Genomic DNA, 23,835 nt, shown 5'->3' on the forward strand with positions numbered 1-23,835 from the left:
TAATGACAGGGTGGCATGTGCCACCTATATGGTTAGAGAGGATGCCTGCATTTGGTAGGAGGTGGCATCCCAGACTCAAGACGTTTCTACTCTAAGTTGGAATGAGTTCAGAGATTTGTTCAACCAGAAATATTACAACGTTGTCGTCAAGGCGGCAAAGATGACTAAGTTCATTGGGTTAGTGCAGAGCAGCATGACAGTTACTGAGTATGTCCTGAAATTTGATAGGCTAGCAAAGTTTGCACCAGATTCGGTGCCTACAAATGTGGCTAGGCAAGACAGGTTTGTTCAAGGGCTTAATGCTATGATAGCTCGAGATATGAGGATCACATCAGTACTTGGGGAGACGACTTATGCCCAGGCTGTTGAGAAGGCCCTCACTGTTGAGGAGGCAGAGAACAAGATTTGGAGGGAGAACGCTGGGAGACGGGATGTTCACAGGGCAGTGCCTCCATTTATAGGGTATGGTAGGGGTAGAGGCCCCAGTGATCAGAAACGGAAGACCCCTGACACCTCGACCACTGCTAGTCCTGGTAGGAGGGGCTAGGGTGCCCAGGGTCGCTGCCAGGGAGGCAGTGAGACATGGAGGAGCTATCCAGAGTGTACTAGATGCAGGAAGTGCCATCTAGGAAAATGTCGGACAAAGGCATGTTACTTGTGCAGGGTTGTTCGACGCCTTAAGAAGGATTGCCTGACATTGAAGAAAGAGGAACCAGGGAAGGTGGACAGCTTGACTCTAGCTCAAGTGTTCGCCTTGACATAGGAAGAGGCTGAGGCTAGTCCCTTGGTAGTGATAGGTCAGCTTTCTAGTGCTAGCTCTTCATATACTGTATTGATTGACTTTGGTGTTACACATTCATTTGTTTCTAGTAAAGTGATTGATAGATTGTGTAGACCTAGTGAGTATTATACTGTGGGGTTTGGGACTATACTGCCTACAGCGAAGCTGGTAGTTTCTAGGAGATGGATTAGAGCACTTCCAATGATGGTGGATAGTAGGGAACTATTAGTATATTTGATTGAGTTGGGTATGGATGATTTCGACATGATTATGGGGATGGATTGGCTAGTCAGGTCCAGGGCAAATATAGATTGCAGGAAGAAGATTGTGACTTTTGAGCCTCAGGGTGATGATCCCTTTGTGTTTGTGGGTACTATGCACGGACCCCGCATTCTGATGATAGCAGCGTTGAGGGCTAGGTACCTATTACAAGGAGGTTGTATAGGTTTCCTAGCCATTGTGGTGGATACCACTAGAGTTACATCGGTGGGGCCAGGGGAGACTAGAATGATATGTGAGCTGTTGGATGTGTTTTCTAAGGATTTACCGGGACTACCACCAAATAGGGAAATTCAGTTTGTCATTGAGTTAGCGGCGGGTCTGAGCCAATGTCGAGGGCACCGTATAGGATGGCTCCAATAGAGCTAAAGGAGTAGAAGATACAGTTGCAGGAACTATTAGACTTGGGATTTATCAGACCTAGCTACTCACCATGGGGTGCTCCGATTTTATTTGTGAAGAAGAAGGATGTGACTTTGAGAATGTGTATAGACTACAAGGAGTTGAACAAGTTGACTATCAAGAACAACTACCCCGTACCACGGATAGATGACCTGTTCGATTAGCTGCAGGGTAAGATAATATTTTTGAAGATTGATCTTTGATCCGGTTATCACCAGCTAAGGATCAAGGACGAGGATATTCCAAAGATGGCCTTTCGCACGAGGTATGGGCATTATGTGTTCTTGGTCATGTCGTTTGGTTTGACCAATTCCCCAGCAGCGTTTATGGATCTGATGAACAGGGTGTTCAAGGAATTCTTAGATCAGTTTGTGATTGTCTTCATTGACGACATCCTAGTTTACTCTCGTTCAGAGGCAGAGCATGAGCATCATCTCCGACTGGTATTGCAGAGGTTAATGGAGCATTGGTTATATGCTAAATTTAAGATTTGTGAGTTCTAGCTGTCGAAAGTGACATTCCTTGGACATATTGTCAGTGGAGATGGGATAAAGGTGGATTCGGCCAAGGTAAAAGCAGTTAGGGATTGGCCGAGGCCAAGGAACGCCTCGGAGGTTATGAGATTCCTTGGACTAGCAAGATATTACAGATGATTGGCATAAGGGTTTTCAAAGATTGCCACACCGTTGACTGAGTGACACGAAAGAATCTGAAGTTCACTTGGTCAAACAAATGTGAGGGTAGCTTTCAGGAGTTGAAGCGACGATTGATTACTGCTCTCGTGTTGAGTCTTCCTTCGGAGGGAAGGAATTTTTTAGTATACTGCGATGCATCCAGACTTGGATTGGGATGCATGTTGATGCAAAACGAGAAGGTTATTACTTATACGTCACGGCAACTAAAGGAATATGAGCAGCAGTACCCTACCAATGATTTAGAACTAGAAGCGATGGTGTTTGCACTGAAAGTATGGTGACATTATTTGTATGGAGAGAAGTGTGAGATATACACTAGTCATTAGAGTTTAAAGTATTTCTTCACCCAAAAGGACTTGAATATGAGATAGAGACGTTGGTTAGAATTGGTGAAGGACTATGACTGTGACATCCTCTACTACCCAGGAAAAGCCAATGAAGTAGCAGATGCTTTGAGCTGAAGGGGCCCAGAATAGTTGTTTAGCTCAAAGCAGATATCGAAGGAATTAGCAGAGGAGATGGCTAGAGCGAGGATAGAATTGGTTGTGGGCCAGTTGGCCAATATTACTTTAAAGTATACCCTTCTGCAGAGGATAAGAGAGGGTCAGGTGGGTGACGTAAAGTTACAAGAGGTTAGAGGAAATTTCCTAGATGGAGTAGCTAAGGATTATTCCTTTTCAGAGATAGGTTTACTGCAATACAAGGATCGGATCTGTGTTCCGATGGATATGGGTATCAGACGGGAGATTCTTGATGAATCCCATACTACACCATACTCACTCCATCCAGGCACCACAAAGATGTACCAGGATCTACGGACTTTATATTGGTGGCGTGGGATGAAGAAGGACGTGGTTGAATACATGGCCAAGTGCTTAACCTGTCAGCAGTTAAAGGCTGAACACCAGTGACCAGTGGGGTTGTTATAGCCTTTGGTTATTTCGAGTGGAAGTGAGAAGATGTTACCATGGATTTTGTAGGAGGTTTGCCCAGGACAATGGGGCAACATGACTCAGTGTGGGTGATAGTAGACAGGTACACCAAGTCAGCTCACTTTCTACCAGTAAGGACAACCTATACTGTGGATTAGTATGCGGAGTATAGTTTCAGACTGGGATCCATATTTACCTCCAAGTTTTGGGGTGGTTTGCAACAGGCTATGGGAACTTAGTTGAAGTTCAGTACAACCTTTCATCCTTAGACAGACGAACATTCTGAGAGGACAATTCAGATATTGGAGGACATGCTTAGAGCATGTGTGCTAGACTTCGAGGGGTCTTGGAGTAAGTACCTTCCGTTGATTGAGTTTTCGTACAACAATAGTTATCAATCAATGATTGGAGTAGCTCCAGACAAGATGTTATATGGAAGGAAGTGTAGATCACCCAATCATTAGGATGAGATGGGGGAGAGGAAGTATTTGGGACCGGAGATGGTTCAGAAGACTAATGAAGCTATTGAGAAGATTCGAGCTCGAATGCTCGCTTCACAGAGCAGATAGAAAAGTTACACTGATCCTAAGCGTAGGGACATGGAGTTCCAGGTGGGGGACCACATGTTTCTGCGAGTTTTTCCATTGTGAGGGGTGAGGAGATTTGGGAAAAGGGCCAGTTGAGCCCTAGATTCGTAGGACCTTTTGAGATCCTAGACAGGATCGGACAGGTAGCCTACAGATTGGCTCTGTCGCCGTCATTATCAGGATTTCACGCCGTATTCCACATCTCAATGCTTTGGAAGTACGTCTCAGATACGACCCATGTATTGGGATATGAAAACAGAAAGGATAAGGTTCTGAGGAACAAGGTGATTCCTCTAGTCAAAGTCTTATGGAGGAATAGCAAGGTCGAGGAAACGACCTGGGAGCTAGAGTCGGCTATGCACGATCAATATCCCGAGTTATTCAGGTAAATTTTGAGGACGAAATTTTCAATAAGAGGGGATAGTTGTAACGTCCCAAAAATGGTAATAGGGTTTAGTGCCTTGATTAGTGTGTAGGGAGGGCATAATTGGATAATATGTTATTTATTGATTAAATACGTGACTATGTGTCATGCATGATTTATATGATAATGTGATAATATGAATATTTTGATATGCATGTTTATGAGCATTAAATATGCATGTGGGCCCATTCTTGTTTATAAGGGCATATCTGTAATTTTGGCCTGTTGCGGACATAAATGTGATTTTATGTGTTAAATGATTGAGACCACATTACTATGTGGATATATTTGCAGTATTCGGCTCAAGGCGATCCTAGTGAGCGGATTAGCAGAATAGTCACAGCGGGGGTTTAATACCCGATTCGGGGTAAGCCTAAGGGTATTCTGGGAAGTTTAATGTATATTTGGGATTTATCGAGTAACGACTAAGTGTTTGGTGATTAGTTGGGCATGTCGGGGTTAATTGAGAATCTGTAGGACAACTCGAGGAATTAGCGGGAAACGGGGCAAATGATCGTTTTGCCCTTAAGAGTAACAAAGGGGTCAGGTTACTACCAGTGGTATTTTGGTCTTTTGTAGGGGGATGGGCTTGAAACACCATAGGGAGAGATCAAAACTTAGTAGAACATATCAGAATTTCTCTCTCTCTCTCTCTCTCTCTCTCTCTCTCTCTCTTGCACGTTCTCTCTCTCTCCCTCTCTTGTGCTTTGAGGCTGAAGGAATTCTTGAAGGGAGAAGCTTGGTTTTAAGCTGGGAAGTCTGGGAATATCAAGCTAGGGCCAGTCAAGGAATTGTTATGGATTGAGTCTATAAACTGAGGTAAGAATTCTGTCTTGATTCTTTTTGGAATTCAATTTGTTAGGATGAGTTTTGATTGGGTTTTGAGTGTTAATTGATTGTTGATTTCGGGTGGTAATTTTAGTAGGTTTTTGGTGATTTATTATGCCTAAGCTATGTGGTTAAGAGTCCTAGACTCGGTTCTGGGTTTAGTTAAAGGTCACAAGGGATTTTTGTTGAGTTGAGTTGGGGAAAAATGCAAAGGAACCCAGGGATTTATGGGTTCACAGGGTCCCGCCGCGACCCAATTCATGGGCACCACAGCCTGTGTGCTCCAGAAGGCCCTGGGGGGCTTGCTGACTTGTGGGCGTGCTACGGCCTAAAGAGCAAGTCGCAACCCACCTCCCCCCTGGAGCAAGAGGCTAGTGCCTCTGACTTGAGACGTGTCATGACCCTTAGGTCCAATTCGCGGTAGCCATAGCCTAGGTTGGTTTTTAGGCTCGGGGAGGTACGCGTAAGTGCTCAGGAGGAATTCTATTGCCCGGTTTAGTAGAATTTGAGGTCCCAAAGGCAAGTATTTGTTTCCAAAACATTTAATTGGATTAGATTTTGATAGTTATCCATTGTCACTTGTGACTAGGGTTACCGTTAACGCTTAGGATTGAGGATCATGCTCGAGACCGCTCTACATTCTTCACTCGAAATTCGAGGTAAGAAAACTGCACCCAAGTTGTGAATGGAATTGAGATTCCTTGTAAATGAACATATGTGTTCTGTAACTTGTATATCTATTATGTGTGATGTGAAAATATGGCCTAAGGGAGCCGGGGCTGATGTTGAGCGTATTGAACGCAGCTCGGCCTAAGCGAGCTGGGATCAGGCAAATAACTAGAGGGCTTGGCCTAAGGGCGTCGACCCCTATTTAACTGTATTAAGGTTGATTTATATGTTTGGATTGAACTATTAACGTTGCCTAGTTTTGCACTTGTATTCTGCTGTTAATAGAATTTATTGATCTAAATTCACTATGTACATTCTGTTGTTATCTATGCTTGTTGAATTTGGTTTTCTTGCTGAGCTTTGGCTCACGGGTGCTACGTGGTGCAGGTAAAGGCAAGGGAAAGCTTGACCAACCATGAGTTGGAGAGATTTGGGGATGGAGTGTACATCAGCTGCTGCTCGACCACCACGACCAGAGGAATTATAGGGACTAGAGCTCAAACTTGTATTTTTCTACTTAGGTTGGCTACTGTTGTATTAACTTTTGAGGGTTGTATCCGCCATGTAAACATTATTTTTGAAATCCAATGTATCAAACTCTTATTTTAATTAAAAACAACTATTTTACGATCAAAATCTTTCAGCCCTAATCTGCCAATTGACTTTAAAACACTTTTATGTTCAAATGAATTTATTAGCAAGTCTTGTACTATTTTAAACACACAGTGTAATGGTCTTGGTTACCCAGGGCGTTACAAACTGCATACGTAATATCTGCTCTTGTACAATGAGTGACATACATTAGGCTACCTATTGCACTTGCATATTCCAATTGAGCCACCGCTCTTCCTTGATTCTTTTCAAACTTCTTGTTTGAATCAAATGGTGTATGTGCCTCTTTGATTTTTAGATGATTGAATTTGTCAAGCACTTTCTCAACATAGTGGGTTTGACTCAACACAAAACCCCCCACTATTCCTTCTAACTTTGATATTTAGAATGGTATCCGCCTCTCCAAGATCTTTCATTTTAAAGTTAGAAGATAGAAACCTCTTCGTTTCCATTATTCCTTCCATGTCATTACTCAAAATCAACATATCATCTACATATAGACATACAAGTATGAGCACTTCTCTGCATTGTTGTGTCTAAATCCATTATAAACAAAGACTTTATCAAAATTCTCATGCCATTGTGTTGGAGCTTGTTTCAAACCATATAAGGATTTGACAAGTCTACACACTTTATGTTCATTTCCTTGAAGAGCAAAACCTTCCGGTTGTTCCATATAGACCTCCTCCTCGAGATCCCCATTTAGGAATGCCATTTTGACATCCATTTGGTGAACATAAAGGTTGTATATAGATGATAAGGGAAACAACAATCTTATAGAAGTAGTTCTCGCTACTGGTGCATATGTGTCAAAGTAATATATTCCCTCTCTTTGTTTGAAACATTTGGCTACTAGCCTAGCCTTGAAGGTTTGTATGGTGCCATCGGTATGGTATTTCTTTATAAATACCCATATGCACCAAATTGGTTTGGACCCCTTTGGAAGGTCAACCAATTCCCAAGTGTGGTTTGACATAATTGAATCCATTTCATCATTAATTGCCTCCTTCCAAAAACAAGAGTCCCTTGAGGACATTGCTTCCTTGAAGGTTTTGGGATCATCTTCTATTTGAAGTGCTATTGGATGTTTCCCAGTAACTTCCTCATTATCACCTTCAACAAGGTATAGTGTCTCTATTGGAGAGCACCTCTCACTTGATCACAAATCTTTGAGCCTTTGGCTCCTTCTAGGAAATTGAGGTTGCTCACCAACTATTCTAGGAGTCTCCTCTTAAGGCTCTCTAGTTTGAGTTGGTTCTAACTTGTTGTCATCGCATGACATGTTCTAAAAGAACTCAACCTCTCTAGATTCAATTATTACATTAGACTCCAAGTCTGATAATCTATAAGCTTTGTTATTTTGGACATAACTCACAAATGCACATCTTATAGCTCTTGGACCCAACTTGGTCCTTTTTGGATCGGTGCTCTTGCAATAAGCAAGACACCCCCACACTTTAAGATAACCAATGTTTGGTTTCTTTCCTTTCCATAACTCATATGGAGATATATTATTTTTCTTCATGGGAATACGATTCAAAATATGATAGGCGGGTAGCAAGGCTTCACCCCACAAACTAAAATTCAATTTTGAGTGTAATAACATAGAATTAATCATCTCAATAAATGTTCTATTCTTTCTTTCCGATATACCATTTTGTTGTGGAGTATAAGGGGTTGTCAATTCATGAATTATTCCATGTTCTTTACAAAACAAGTTAAATTTATTTGAAAAATATTCACCGCCCTTATCACTTCTAAGTATTTTAATTTTCCTTCCAAGTTGATTTTCAACTTCCGTTTTATGCACCTTAAACACATCAAATGCTTCATCTTTATTTTTAAGAAAATATACATATGTGAACCTAGAGCAATCATCAATGAAAGTAATAAAATATCTACTTCCTCCTCTATTCAACATTCCATTAAGTTCACATAAATAACTATGTATCAAATTTAACAACTTGGAGTTTCTTTCAACACTAGGAAAATGTTTCTTTACCATTTGAGATTTAACACATAATTCACATTTTTCATGCTCAACATTATCACAATCAATTAATTCACATTTGAAAGCCCCTTTAATTGTGCTAAATCCTATATGTGCAAGCCTAACATGCCACAAAGTAATAGAATTAGAGTCAAGCCTATAACAAGAAGAAGAAGAAACTTTATTGTTCATATTGTCAATAGAAGTACAAAGCTTGAACATGCCATCACAAGTATATCCCTTTCCAACAAAAACATTGTCTTTAGATAAAATGAGCTTGTCAAAATCTATCACTACCTTGATTCCCAGTTTGCCAAGTAAATTGCCACTCACAAGGTTTCTACTCATTTCTGGTACATACAAAACATTAGTGAGTAGAACCTTCTTGCTGGATGTGAAGAACAAGTCAATGGTTCCCTTTCCTTCAACCTTGGACCTTCTCTCATTGCCCATTTGGATTTCATGCCCTTCCTTTGAAGATTCAAAGGTCTTTAATAGACTTCTATCATAGGTAACATGAATGGTGGCACAAGTATCATACCACCACCCACTCACCTTTCCATGTATGGCATTAACCTCATTTAGTGTTGCCACTAGTTCCTCTTGGGTTGAGTTGACATTTTGCCTCATTGTTATGGCTCCGTTTGAACCTACAATCTCTAGCAAAGTGGTCATTCTTACCACACACAAATCAAGGCCCCTTGGAACTTTTGAATTGTCCCTCATTCTTCTTGGGCCCCAAGGGTTTTTGACTCTTGCCCTTGTTCTATCCATTTCCTTTCCCCTTGTTAGGAGGATTTGCCACTACATTGGCCTTAGAAGTCTCTCCATTGGACTTCTCTTCATTCATATCTCTAGAACGAGATTCCTCCTTAATTCTCAAGTGTTTGAGAATTTCCTTCAAAGAAATCTCTTCTATGGAGCATATTTTTCCTATAGCCTCTCCATGAAGGAGGTAACTTGGCTATAATGGTACCCACAAGAAATTGTTCCGGCAATACAATTTTAAGAGTAGACAATTTATTTACAATAATTTGCAGGTCATGAATTTGAGGGAGAAGGGGTTTATCATCATAAAATTTAAATTCCATATATTGAGTAATAAGGAATTTTGTAGTACCTTCCTCTTCCTCTTTGTACTTCTTTTCCAAGGCCTCCCAAATCTCCTTCGCGGTCTTGGTGTTGGTGTAGAGATCATAGAGCCTATCTATAGGGCATTGAGGATGTGACCCTTGCAAATCAATTCATCTTCTTTGCGCTTCTTCCTTTCTTTGACAAATTCTTGAGTATCATCTTCCTTGGGCTCTTCCAAGGCTTTTAGGTCTTTATCCAAGACATAGAAAACTTTCAAAGTGGTGAGCAAGAATCGAATCTTGTCTTGCCAACAAACAAAGTTAGTCCCATCAAACCCATCAAATCTAACAAAGTCTTGAATAATAAACTTCAATGCCGAAAGAGAGTTAGATTCTTCCATTATATGCTATATCAGATTATAGAGTATTAGAATGTTGGGGGAGAGTGAGATAACACCACCACAAGAGATAGAATCTACACAAAATTTGGATTGATAGAGACTTAAAAAGATTGAGAAAGAACATGCAAACCCAAGTAGAACAATGGTGTTCTACAACTTTGATGAAGCTTCAAACCCTAAGCAAGATCACCACTTTGAGCAAACCAAACACAAACCAAGGCTTATACACATTGTAGAACACTGTCCTAATACTCTATTTCCCAGCCACCATTGATGCTTGAGGTATTCTCTAGAGGAAATGAGGATTGAGATTTAACAAGCCTTCAACTGTCAAAGTCAAGCACTTTCTTGGAGAGTTCTTAGAGAAAACTTAGAGATTCTTGGAGCTAGAGAGAGAGAGAGAGAAAAGGTAGAGAGAGATTGGAGAGAGTGATCAAGTCTTCCAAATCAGTGTTTTTGACCCTTATATAGAGTAGGCACCATCATTATGTCTAACCAATGAAATTAGACTTAAGAAACACGTCATTTGGAGCATTTACGATATTTCACGTAATACAGCAGACGACGCGTCGCCTGCTAGGGTTTCTGGAAACCCTAGCCTTCAGGCGATGTCTCGCCTCTTGGGTGGCAACATATCGCCACCATCTCTGATTTTGGACACTTCCAAAGGTCCCAAAAATGCTTCAAATGCCACTAAACTATTTTGGAACCCTTAGATACTCTCATGTATCACTTTGGACCCAAATTTTAATTTTATAAGTGCCTACAATTGAAACTCAAATTCACACCTTCATTAGGTGAATTCTACTAAGTGTTTATACCTTGCTTGTATTCTAACACTTATCATTTGTATTTAACCAATCATAACAAGGATTGCCCAGGACAGTGGGCCAGCACGATTCAATTTGGGTCATCACGGATTGGTATACGAAATCAGCTCACTTTCTACCAGTGAGGACGAATTACACGGTTGACCAGTATGCAAATCTCTATATGAGAGAGATGGTTTGAAGAGGGTGATGGGTACACAGCTGAAGTTCAGTACAACTTATCATCCTTAGATCGATGGCCAGGCTGGGAGAAATATCAAAATATTGGAGGACATGCTGAGAGCATGTGTATTGGACTTTGAGGGTCCTGAAGTAAATATTTGCCTCTGATAGATTTTTCCTATAATAACAGCTACCAGTCAACTATTGGAGGGGCACCTTATGAGATGGTGTATGGTAGGAAATGTAGATCGCCCTTCATTGGGAAAAGATGGGTGAGAGGAAATATTTGGGACCACTGAGGCTATTGAAAATATTAGAGCTCAGATGCTCTGTAACGACCCAAATTCGCTAATAAGGCTTAAGGGCCTTGATTAGTGTGCCAAGAGGGCAGGTTGGGATTTATGTGTGATTTTATGAGTTAAATGCATGGTTATGATTTAAAGCATGTTATTTGGCTATTTGTTTAACTGAGATGCATGGCTATGTTTACTAGTATGCATGTAGGCCCGGATCGTGTTAGAAGGGTATAATTGTAATTTTGGCCATGTTGGGCATAATTGTATTGATATGTGATAATTGTATTCTGTGAATTGTACCACGTGGGTGTGGTTGTATTATTATGATGCACATGCCGAGACGGTCCTAGAGAGCTAGTTAACTTCAGATTCACAACGGGATTTCTATACCCGGCTCGGGAGGAGCCTAGGGGTACCTCAGGAATTTTATGGTTAAGTTGAGATTTAGCGGGTATTGGTTATTGGAGATTTAGTAACCTGGGTAACCATTAGTTACTGCTGAGAGTAACAAGTTTTAGAAAGAAAATGGTAAAAATGAAATAGAAATGAAAGGACTTAAGTGCCCTTGAGGTATAAGTAGGAAAGGATAGGCAAGGAGGGGAAAATTGGTCATTTGGTTGGGAAATAGATAAATGGCAGCTGGGATTTGGGGGTATACGGTTTGGGGCATTTATGCCACTTAAGGCTTGATAGAAATTGAAGAGAAGAAAGAGAAGGAGAAAGAAGGTTAGGGCAAGAAGAAGAAGAGAAGGAGAAGTGGGAGTCTAGGAGGAGATCAAGGACTTTGTGTGGGTTCTCCCTTTGAGGTAAGTTTTTTAGACACATCTAAGTTTTGATTTCTGTTTTGATTGGTAAAATCTAGAGCTTGAGTTGTTTTTGTTGAGTTTTGAGTTATTTGTTTGAGTTTTAGTTTGGGTGGCTGAAAATAGGAATCAAGGGGTGGATTCTTGGGTGTGTTGATGTTTTGATCTTGTATCTGGTGCCTATAGGTTGTTAAGTTGTTCATATGAAGCTTGGAATTGGTTTTTGGGGTTTGGGTATTGGTTTGGTATGATTTGGGAAGGTTTAAGCTCGGAGAAAACGCAGGAGAAAACCCAGAATTCTGGGTCTGCGATGGCGTGCCGCGACACAGGTTTTTCGTGCCGCGGCAAGGGAGCCCCTGACTGATGGGTGCCACGGCACAAGGCAAATTTCAGGTTGACATTTTTTTGGAAATTTTAGGCCTTTGCTCCGGGGGTTCGGGGGATGTCTCCGGGGTGTTGTTTTAAGGTTTTAGAGGTCCCGGGAGTGTGGGATTGGTCCCGGGAAGTGGTTTTGGGTTGATTAGTAATGAGGGATGTTTCTTGTGTGTTGTGACTAGGTTCTTTGAGAGGCTCGTGCTAGAGGACCGTGCTCGTGGCTTTAGTACATCAGGAGGCTCGGAACGCAGGTAAGAAAACCGTAACACCCGAGATTAGGGCATGGCCCCACTGTGTGATTGTAGGGCATGGCCCCGGATTGTATTATGTGCAAATGCTTAACCTTAAATGAACCGTGATGTGTGTGAATGTTTATTTTGAATGTACTATATGTGTGATTATGATGAATTGAACGGCAAGGGCCGAGTACGGCGTAAGCCGGGGCGGCCGTGGGGCCGAGTACGGCGTAAGCCGGGGCGGCCGTGGGGCCGAGTACGGCGTAGGCCGGGGCGGCCGTGGGGCCGAAAGTAACACACAGCACATGGGATGCTTATATTTAGGGTGGGACCCAAGGGATACATGAGTTATCCTCGCGGTGAGAACCGAAACTCCAGGCTTTGGTAAGGCCTTGGGGGCGGCATGGCCGTACTTGTTTATTGTGATGGTTTTTCCTATGTGTCAGTGAATTATGCCAGCTATTTGATTTGCATATGTTATGTGTTATTTGGGTTTTCTTGCTGGGCTTCGGCTCACGGGTGCTTCGTGTGGCAGGTAGTTGCAAGGACTGAGTCAACCAACCATGAGTACGGAGAGCGTGAAGCGACGCGTACATGTTTGGCCTGCCCGACTGCTTTGGTTGGGGGTTTATTCAAAAATGGCTGTAATAACCTATGATTTTATGATTTCTCAACTGTAACCTTATTTCAAGATGTAATTAGTTTTCAAACCTTATTTTGGGATCCCAAATGTTTAATAATAGAAGTTTTAATGAAATGACGCATTTGCAAAGATTACAGCCTTAACTTTTAACTAGTCACACTTTTGTTTCAAAACCTCGGTTAGCGAGTTCATTGCACACTGTTTTGTCTTAAAAACTCACTTAGTAACGGCTCTAAGGAAGTAGGGCGTTACATGCTCGTGTCTCAAAGTAGACAGAAGAGTTATTCAAACCGAAAGCAGAGGAACGTGGAGTTCCAGGTGGGAGACTATGTCTTCCTTAGGGTTTCACCACTGATAGTGCTGAAGAGATTTGGGAAGAAAGGCAAGCTTAGCCCTAGGTTTGGTTGACCATTTGAGATCCTAAAGAGGATCGGTCAGGTGGCCTATATGTTGGCCTTACCCCTGCACTGTCTAGTGTGCACAATGTGTTTCATAATTCCATGTTGAAGAAGTATGTATTAGATGGGATTCATTTATTGAGTTACGAGGATCTAGAACTGGAGACAGATTTGTCCTATGAGGAGCAGCCAATTCAGATTTTAGACAAGAAAGACAAGGCCCTGAGAAACAAGACTATACATTTAGTTAAGGTATTATGGAGGAACAGCAAGGTCGAGGAAGCAACCTAGGAGCTGAAGGCAGATATGTAGAATCAGTATCCTAAGTTGTTCAAGTAAAATTTCGAGGACAAAATTTATGTAAAGAGGGGATAGATGTAACGTCCCAAACTACCTATTAAGGCTTAGGGCCTTGATTAGGGGGCCAGGATGGCAATTTATGGAAATTATATGTTAATGTGATATATATGTGTGTAATTATGTGATTATGTGAGTTATATGATAATATGACTAGATATGCATGTTTAGGTGTATTTAATATGCATGTGGACCCACTTCTTATTGGAAGGGCAATTTTCGTAATTTGGCCCATTATGGGTATATTTGGCATATATGTGATATATGTGTGAGACCAAATTATTATGTGGATATATTTGGGTTACTCAGCACGAGACGATCTTAGGGAGCAAGTTAGCGGGAAAGTCACAACGGGACCTAATACATGACTTGGGGCGAGTCAAGGGGTATTTTGGATATCTAGTACATTACTGGGTTATTGGGTGACGGGAATGAATATTCGAGGATATATTTGGAATTAGTGAGATTAGGAGGGAATTCTGGGAGTATTGACCATTTTGCCTCGGGATTTGCTTAAGGTTACTTAGAGTCTAAGTAAACCTCACAAAACACCAAAAAAATAGAAGAAACACGTTCTCTCTTCTCTCTCTCTCTCTCTCTCTCTCTCTCTCTCTCTCTCTCTATCTATCTATCTATCTCTCTCTCGGTTACACACTCTCTCTAAATTCCTTGGGAATTCTTGTGGTTTAAGGAGAATCGAGGCTAGTTTAGGCTCGGGATTGCTTGGGGAAAGACTTACCATCGATTGGGGCAATAGAGGTAACAATTTCTAGCCTAAATCTCTGTGTTTTTTGGTTTTTAGTTAAGTTCTTAGATTTTTGAAAACTCAGTTCTGAGTTGGGAATTTGATGGGGTTTTGGCCAAGATTTTGCTTGGGTTTTGTTAGTTTTGAGCTACTGAATTGATTGGGGACTTTACTCTTCAGTTTTAGCTATGTTGGCATAGGTTTTTGGAGGGATTTGGCTTGAGGAAAACAGAGAAAAAAAAGGGTTTTCATGTTGAGTCGCGACCCTATTCTTGGGGCGCCGCGGCTCTCTTAAGTGTAGGGAGAAGAAGGTGCCTTGGGCCATTTGATTTGCGGCGCCTACAAGGGAGCACTACAGTTCGTGTTGAAGCAAGGGAGAGCTTGGGCTCCCTGACTTGGGGCGAACCGCAGCTCCTTTGTTTTGAGTCGCGACGATTATAGGGTTTTGAGCCCCGTGAGGGTTTTTAGCTTGGGAACTCAAACCTAAGGGTTTAGGATTGCTAATACCTGGTTTAGTAGAATTCGATGTCCCAGAGGCTAGGACTCAGTTCAAAAGCCTTTATTCGCTCATTTTGATGAGATTCTCTATTGGTTGTGACTAGGTTATCGCTAGGGGCTTGGAACCAGGATCGTGTTCGAGGGTCGTTCTTAATACACTTTGCACTCAGACCCAAGGTAAGAAAATTGCACCCAATATGTGATATATATGATTTGGGCTTCACCTGATTTTTTATTATAATTATGAATAGGGCTCGGCCTCTGAGAATGAACGTGAATTAGGTTATGCTTGAATGCTCAGTGTCTTCATAATTATTTAATGAATGCTTGCCTTGTTTGCATAGGTAGGGCTCGACCCCGTTGAGTAACATGGTCATTACTGTTTTTGTGCTTGATTGGTTAAGATACCATGATTTATAAGTATGGATACTTGTATTGTCTGAAGTATGCTTATCTATATCTGTATTGTAGAGTCTAATTACTTTACTTAGCTAGTTAGATAGTAGTAGTTATAGTAATAGCTAGTAATAGTTGTAGTATTTCTATGACTGTGGATTTTGGTTCAAATCAGGACTTAGTTGGACACTCGTAATAACACTTGTAGATTTTATAAGTTTAACCTATAGTTTAAGAATATTAATTATAACATAAGGTTTGATTAATATGACTGATTATGAAGGTGATATTTATTATACTATAAGGTTTAGATAAACCCAATAAGATATTAACACTTGTCTTGTGTATGTTTAATGAGAATTAAGTATTTTTGAGGAATAAGTTTATTAAGAGCAATATTTGAAAATCCTAGGGTCTGCCAGCAGCTTTGAAATCATTAAAGGACTTAGTCAAGGTTGTTTACTCAATTCAAATTAGGTTGAAAATGTGTAATTACATGTATAATATTTCAGCGTATGCCGATATATCGCAGCTCTAGGGGCGATATATCGCCATACGGGGATACAAAAAATACGTAGCTTCGCACGACCACCTCGACAAGTCGGAACAACAACCACAACAGCAACAATCAGTCCAACCACAACAACCACCACAACAACAACAGCAATCAGTCTAGTAACAACAACAATAACGGTCAGAAAAGAAGGCATCCTGATAATAAACAGTCTGATAGCGATAAAAGGGCAAGGACAAATAATGGAGGTAGTAGGCCGGGTTATGTAGAATACCCGCCATTTGCTAAGTGTCAGAAGAAACATCCTGGTGAATGTCGTGCAAACACTAAAGGATGCTTCAACTATGGTCAGGAAGGTCACCAAAAGCGGCAGTGTCCCCAGCTTAAGCCAGAAGGAAAAAGGAAGACAAGATGGTTCCTGCCAGGGTATTCGCCTTAACCCAAGGAGAGGCTGATGCTAGCAATAAGGTGGTCACAGGTCAGGTTTCTATCCTCAATAATATATGTTATGTATTATTTGATTCGGGAGCCACTCATTCGTATATCTCGTTAGGAATGATAGAAAAACTAGACAAACCTTGTGAAAGATTTATAACTAGGTTTGTAACCGAGTTGCCTTCGGGCAAAGTAGTTCTATAATCACGGATAGTACGAGGTGAACCGATCAAGATTGAGGACGTAGAATAAGAAGGAGACCTGATAGAACTGGAGATCAAGGACTTCGACATAATACTAGGCATGGACTGGCTAGCACGGCATGGGGCAACCATCGACTGCGAACGCAAGAAGGTGATGTTCAAGAATACTGATGACCAGAAATTATGCTTCATGGGACAAGTTTCCGGATTACGTACACTGCTAATATCATCTCTCAAAGCCCAAAGAATGATATAAAAAGGGTGTCAAGCATTCTTAGCCAGCATCATAGATGTGGTAAAGGAAACACCACTTAAGGTTGAAGACGTCTGTATTGTAAGAGAATTCTCATAAGTATTTCCCGATGACTTGCCAGGATTGCCGCCGACTCAGGAAATTGACTTCACAATAGAATTAGTATTGGGCACTGAGCCTATCTCCAAAGCATCATACCGGATAGCACCTACAGAACTCAAGGAGTTAAAGACGCAGCTGCAAGAACTCCTAGACTTGGGTTTTATTAGGCCGAGCCATTCACCATGGGGAGCTCCGGTTCTATTTTTGAAGAAAAAGGACGGAAGCATGCGGATGTGCATAGACTACCGCGAGCTGAATAAGGTAACGATTAAGAATAAGTACCCGCTACCCCGGATTGATGACTTGTTTGATCAACTCCGAGGTGCGATCGTATTTTCAAAGATTGATTTATGGTCCGGGTACCATCAGCTCAAGGTGCGGGGAGAGGATATTTCTAAGACAGCTTTTAGAACTCGTTATGGGCATTATGAGTTCTTGGTTATGTCTTTTGGTCTTACCAATACATCAGCCGCGTTTATGGACTTGATGAATAGGGTGTTCAAGGACTACTTAGATAAATTTGTCGTAGTGTTCATCGACGACATCTTAGTATACTCCAAGGATGAAGTAGAGCACGAGGAAAATTTGAGGATGGTTTTGTCACGACTAAAGGAGCATCAACTCTACGCCAAGTTCAAGAAATGTGAGTTTTGGCTTTCGCAAGTGGCGTTCCTCGGGCACATTTTATCCAAGGACGGAGTTGCAGTAGACCCATCAAAGGTAGAGGCCGTGAAGGATTGGCCAAGACCAAAGAACGCATCTAAAGTAAGGAGCTTTCTGGGATTAGCAGGTTATTATAGGAGGTTCGTAGAGGGATTTTCTAAGATAGCCACTCCACTCACCAACCTGACCCGGAAACAACAAAGATTTAACTGGAATGATAGATGTGAAGAAAGCTTCCAGTTGCTTAAGGACAAGCTGTGCTCAGCACCAGTACTCTGTGTACCGACACCCAACGATAAGTTCGTAGTCTATTGCGATGAATCAAAGCAAGGGTTGGGTTGCGTGCTGATGCAGAATGACAAAGTGATAGCCTACACCTCACGACAGCTGAAGGAGTACGAGCAACGCTACCCAACTCACGATATGGAGTTGGCAGCAGTGGTCTTTGCGTTGAAAATCTGGCGCCATTATCTTTACGAAGAACAGTGCGAGATTTATACGGACCACAAAAGTTTAAAGTACTTCTTTACTTAGAAGGAGCTTAACATGAGGCAGCGCAGGTGGTTAGAGCTAGTGAAGGATTACGACTGCGAAATCTTATACCACCTAGGAAAGGCAAACGTAGTTGCAGATGCGCTAAGTAGGAAAAGTTATGGAAGTTTAGCAACTCTAGCCAGAATAGAAAAGTCACTGCAGCAGGAGTTGATCAATGCCGGAATAGAAGTAGCTATCGGGAAGCTGGCTAATATATCTATCCAATCAAATCTGCTACAAGATATACGGATTGGGCAAGGGCATGATGACACACTAGCGGCACATATTGATGCAGTTAGATAAGGCAAGGCCACAGATTTATCAATATCAAGTCAAGGGTTATTGAGATATAAGGATCGGGTATGCGTGCCAAATGATCAAAGGATTAAGATGACGATTCTAGAAGAAGCACACAGTACCCCATACTCAGTTCACCCAGGGTCGACCAAGATGATGCACGACATCAAGGCAATGTATTGGTGGCCAGGGATGAAGAAGGACATAGCAGAATTTGTGTCTAAGTATCTAGTATGCCAGCAAGTGAAAGCACAACATCAGTGGCCCGCAGGCTTATTGCAACCGCTGAGCGTACCAAAATGGAAATGGGATGATATAGCTATGGATTTCGTGACGGGTTTGCCACGAACGAATAAGCAGCATGATTCGGCTTGGGTAGTAATAGATAGATTAACTAAGTCCGCTCATTTCCTGCCTATTAAGACTTCATACATGGCAAACCAATATGCAGACATCTATGTCCAAGAGATAGTACGATTGCATGGAATCCCCAAGACAATAGTGTCGGATAGAGGATCGGTGTTTACATCGAGATTTTGGGGAAGTTTACAGCAAGCCATGGGTACTAAGTTAAGTCTTAGTACAGCTTTTCATCCTTAGACAGACGGGCAGTCCGAGCGTATGATTCAAATTTTAGGGATATGCTACGCGCTTGTGTACTTGATTTTGGAGGATCCTGGACTAAGTACTTGCCGCTAATATAGTTCTCTTACAACAATAGCTACCAGTCAACGACCGAGATGGCACGTTATGAGTTGCTATATGGAAGAAGGTGTCGATCATCGTTGCCCTAGGACGAGGTAGGAGAAAGGCAGCTTCTCGGTCCCGAAGCTGTTAGAAAAGCTCAAGAAGCAGTAGTACTAATTAGACAGCATATGCTTGCTGCTCAAAGCCGTCAGAAAAGCTATGCGGATGCCAAGAGACGCGATGTGGAATTCAAGGTCAGAGATCAAGTCTTCCTGAAGATATCGCCTATGAAAGGTGTGAAGCGGTTTGGGAAGAAAGGCAAACTTAGTCCCCGATTTATAGGTCCTTTTGAGATATTGGACAAAGTGGAAGCAGTTTCGTATAGACTAGCCCTACCGCCAGCCCTAGCTGATAGTCACAACATGTTCCACATCTCAATGCTACGCAAGTATGTGTCAGACCCATCTCACGTCCTCAAGTATGATAAGATAGCACTCTAGAAAGATTTGAGTTACGAGGAATGACTGGTTAGCATCCTGGATAGAGGGGTGAAGCAGTTACGGTCTAAGAGTATTCCAATAGTCAAAGTCCTATGGAGTAATAGTTCTGAACGAGAGGCAACGTGGGAGTTGGAGGAGGACATGCAAAGCCGGTATCCAGAATTATTTGGTAAGTAAATTTCGAGGACGAAATTATTTTTAGTAGGGGAAAATTGTAGAGTCCAAGAACTTTACTTAGCTAGTTAGATAGTAGTAGTAATAGTAATAGCTAGTAATAATTGTAGTATTTCTATGACTGTGGATTTTGGTTCAAACCGGGACTTAGTTGGACACTCGTAGTAACACTTGTAGATTTTATAAGTTTAACCTATAGTTTAAGAATATTAATTATAACCTAAGGTTTGATTAATATGACTGATTATGAAGGTGATATTTATTATACTATAAGGTTTAGATAAACCCAATAAGATATTAACACTTTCCTTGTGTATGTTTAATGAGAATTAAGTATTTTTGAGGAATAAGTTTATTAAGAGCAATATTTGAAAATCCTAGGGTCTGCCAGCAGCTTTGAAATCGTTAAAGGACTTAGTCAAGGATATTTATACAATTCAAATTAGGCTGAAAAATGTGTGATTACGTGTATAATATTTCACCGTATGTCAATATATCGCAGCTCTAGGGGGCGATATATCGCCATACGGGGATACGAAAAACACGTAGCTTCGCATGATCACCTCGACGAGCCTCGGGAGCATCAGTACAGGTGATATATCGCCTAGCATGGGCGATATATCGGCTGTGGTGCATGGTTTTCAAATGATTTTGAAACCGAGCTCATTTTAATCCTTAACCTCTTGATAAGTCCATAATCTTTCTGACCGAGTCTTAAGCCTCTGCTGAACGATTATTCAAATGTTTTTCAATTAAAAAGCCAATATTTTATTCAAGCTAAATAAAGATCTTTTCATTCTTGAACTCTATAAATAGGACCTAGTACCCAGCCATTTCTTCATTCATCAAGCTAAGTTCAGAGCCTACAAGCTGCTAGGTTATTTTAGAGTGTTAAACACTTGGCTTGGGGTTATAAGCTTAATAAACACTTGGGAAGTAAGGTTTATAGTATATTTCAGTTTTGAGGTGTAGTTCGGTCATTGAAGCATTAAAGGTATTCCTGATTCTAGTTCCTTTCTGTATTGTTTCCTTAAGTTCTTATAGTTTTTCTACTCAAATCCTAACTCGTATTCTCTATTCTTGGTTAGGCATCTAAGATCTTGAACGTAAGATTCTTGTTGGTAAGTATCTTTTCGATGGTGTATTTCGTTCTTTTCATCTCTTTTCCTTAGTATACTCACCTCTCTTTTATGGTTTTTAGGAGTGTTCCAAAGTCCCAATCTTGTTCTCATATCCCAGTTTTCGGTAAGGAAAATAGGGTAGATTTGTATGCTTTAATGTTGTTGATATATGTTCATGTTATAAGTATGATATGTTTGTTTTTTAATTGCTTAGATAACAATCACATAATTTGTTTAGATAACAAATATATAACTTGTTTAGATAACAAGTCTCAATAGTAGATTCCTTGGGCATATGATTGTTTAGATAACAGCCCCATAAATTTATATGACTTGTTTAGATAACTAGCCCCGTAAATTTATGGGCATATGATTGCTTAAATAGCAAGTCCCAAGAAGTATGATGGCCATTATAATAGATGTTGTATTTATATAGTTATATGATTATAGTTTACAGTTTATATTTTATAGTTTATGCGTATGTATATGTTTCATGCTTGTAGTAGATTTTCCTTGCTGGGCATTAGGCTCATTCCTTTATGTTTTATATGTGCAGGAAAATATTTTTGGTGGCGGGAAGGTTCTTGGCAGCTTGGGGATGTGTATTGAGGCAGGATGGAATCGGTGGATTGCGCGTACGATTCAAGGATGAAGTTTTTAAGTCTTTTAGTTAGGATTTCTATGTATTATTTTTCCGCACTTAATGTTGTAACCAATTTATTTAAACTATGTTTTGTTTTATTTTCAAAACAATGGGATCCCATATCCTAAGTGAAATATTTATGTATTTAAACCTTTACTTTACAGTTTTAAATAAAGTTATGGTGTTTTCATATGTACGTTTTCTTAAGATTAGTATAGTAGTTATTGATGGTCCAAGGTCTAGAATAGTTGGGTCGTTACATGTATCTTATTGTCTGGTTATCTAAATGTTTGATTAAAGCCTTCACTTATTAGTCAATGGTGGCAATAGCGCGCTGGTCGAGAGGCTTAGGCCCAATCAGGGACGTACTATTACGTTGGTTGACCCTATGGTTGTTGGAAAACAAAGAACTTGGCTATCTCTATGGCTAGTTACTCAGAGCTAAGGGCAAGGGCCCCAAGTGACTCTATGGTCATATAGCTAGGGCTTAGGGCTCTGGATTGACTCTATGGTCATCTATTCAGGGCAGCGGGCCCCAGAATGGTCCAACGATCATTTATTTGTAATTGTATGCATGCATGAGTAGGTTATTACTACTAGACATGTTAGATATGTTTTTGGAATCTGTATTTACTGTTCGTGGACATGTTTAAGTTTTCTTGTTGAGCCTTGGCTCATGGGTGCTATGTGGTGCAAGTAAGGGAAAAAGAAAGCTTAACCAGTCATGAGTTGGAGAGCTTCAGTGGCGGCATGTACATATCTGGCTGCTCGTCCACCACAGCCGAGGATATCTCAGAGGAACTAGGGTTGTATCCCTTATTTTGCTACTTAGGTTGGTTGGTTGTAACTTTTGATTTGTATATACCCTTTTAAACATTTGTTTGTAATGTTTTGGGATCCCATGTATGTATGAAACTTTCAAATGAAAGTCAACGTTTCCTTTGACCAAAATTTTTAACCCTAACCCTTGACATTAACCATAGTTACACATTTATAACCTAATGACTTGATTAGCAAGTCTGACACTATTTAAAGTACACAGTGTAACGGACCTGGATTAGGAGGACGTTACATAAGGACTCCACGTAAGTTAGCCTTTCTCTTTCTTGGCTACAACATGAATATACTAGTGTGTGCTTGTATTAGTAGATTACACTAGTTTTGTTTGGGTTGTTAAGACCAGGGTATGCTTAATGCCTACCTTTGCAATGCTTATGCATTCTTGTACACCCTGTTTTTCCCACGGGCTATTAGCAAGCTGAGATACGGCCTGAACTGTATCTCAGCCACGTGGACATCCCCACAAACCGGAACTGCCATCGAAAGATCCTACCTCCTCAGCTCCAGGTAGCCTAAGGGTTCGCCAAGGTTAGACTGAGTTGGACTCTGAAGGCCACAGGTCGAGGGAAGCATCCAGCTCGTGGTACAAGCTAGAGTTGGAGGCTGTGACCTTTTATAAAGTCAACCACGCAAGGTAAACGTGCATATATCAGACATCACGTGTCTGATATATCCCTGACTTCTCGGACACGCAGCATGAACGTGCGTATTCAGACACCCACGACTGGGTTGGGTCATGCGGCCCATTATCCCCTTACCTATTGATTTGACCACACTTATGTGTCAGGTTTAGGAATTAATCATGAATGTCACAGAGTTGACATGATAGGTAAGAAGGTCACGGGATGACCTTCTTACCAACTCCCAGGTGCCTTCTCCTATAAATATGGAGACCCTGGGAGTTACAAAGGGTTGGATTCGACTGTGTAAAAAATACCCTGTAAAAGAATACCAAGCATATAGCAATAATATTGGCTGGCGGAGTAGAAGGATTTTAACCTTTGAACCACCTAAAAAACGTATTTTGTGTCACCATTCCATTTCCAAGATCATTCATCTATTTCGGTTCAACATAAGCACTAATCACTTCCTCTTTCTTTTCTTAATTACCTGTTGGCGAAGAACCGCGTCAACAGTTTGGTGCTTTCATTGAGAGCAAGTTAGATTGGTGTTGTCGCAAACATCCACTATGGTGACCACTCGATCCAGGCACGGTAACGAGACGGAACAACATGATGGGCAAGAGGCTCATCATATCGCCATCCCCGATGAACAAATTCCTGAGGTCCAACAGCAGTCGGGCAAACGGCCGGTGGGCCAAGATGACACTGGAAGTTCGGCGCCCCGGCCACCTAATCCAAACCCAGGTTATTACACTACGGTGGAGATGGAGAATGCTTAGCTGAGGAGCCAGCTAGCAATAGCTAATCAGCAGATCAAGGATGTGTTGGCCCGAC

Source organism: Humulus lupulus, chromosome 4 (genome assembly GCF_963169125.1).
Source record: "Humulus lupulus chromosome 4, drHumLupu1.1, whole genome shotgun sequence".
NCBI lineage: Eukaryota > Viridiplantae > Streptophyta > Magnoliopsida > Rosales > Cannabaceae > Humulus > Humulus lupulus.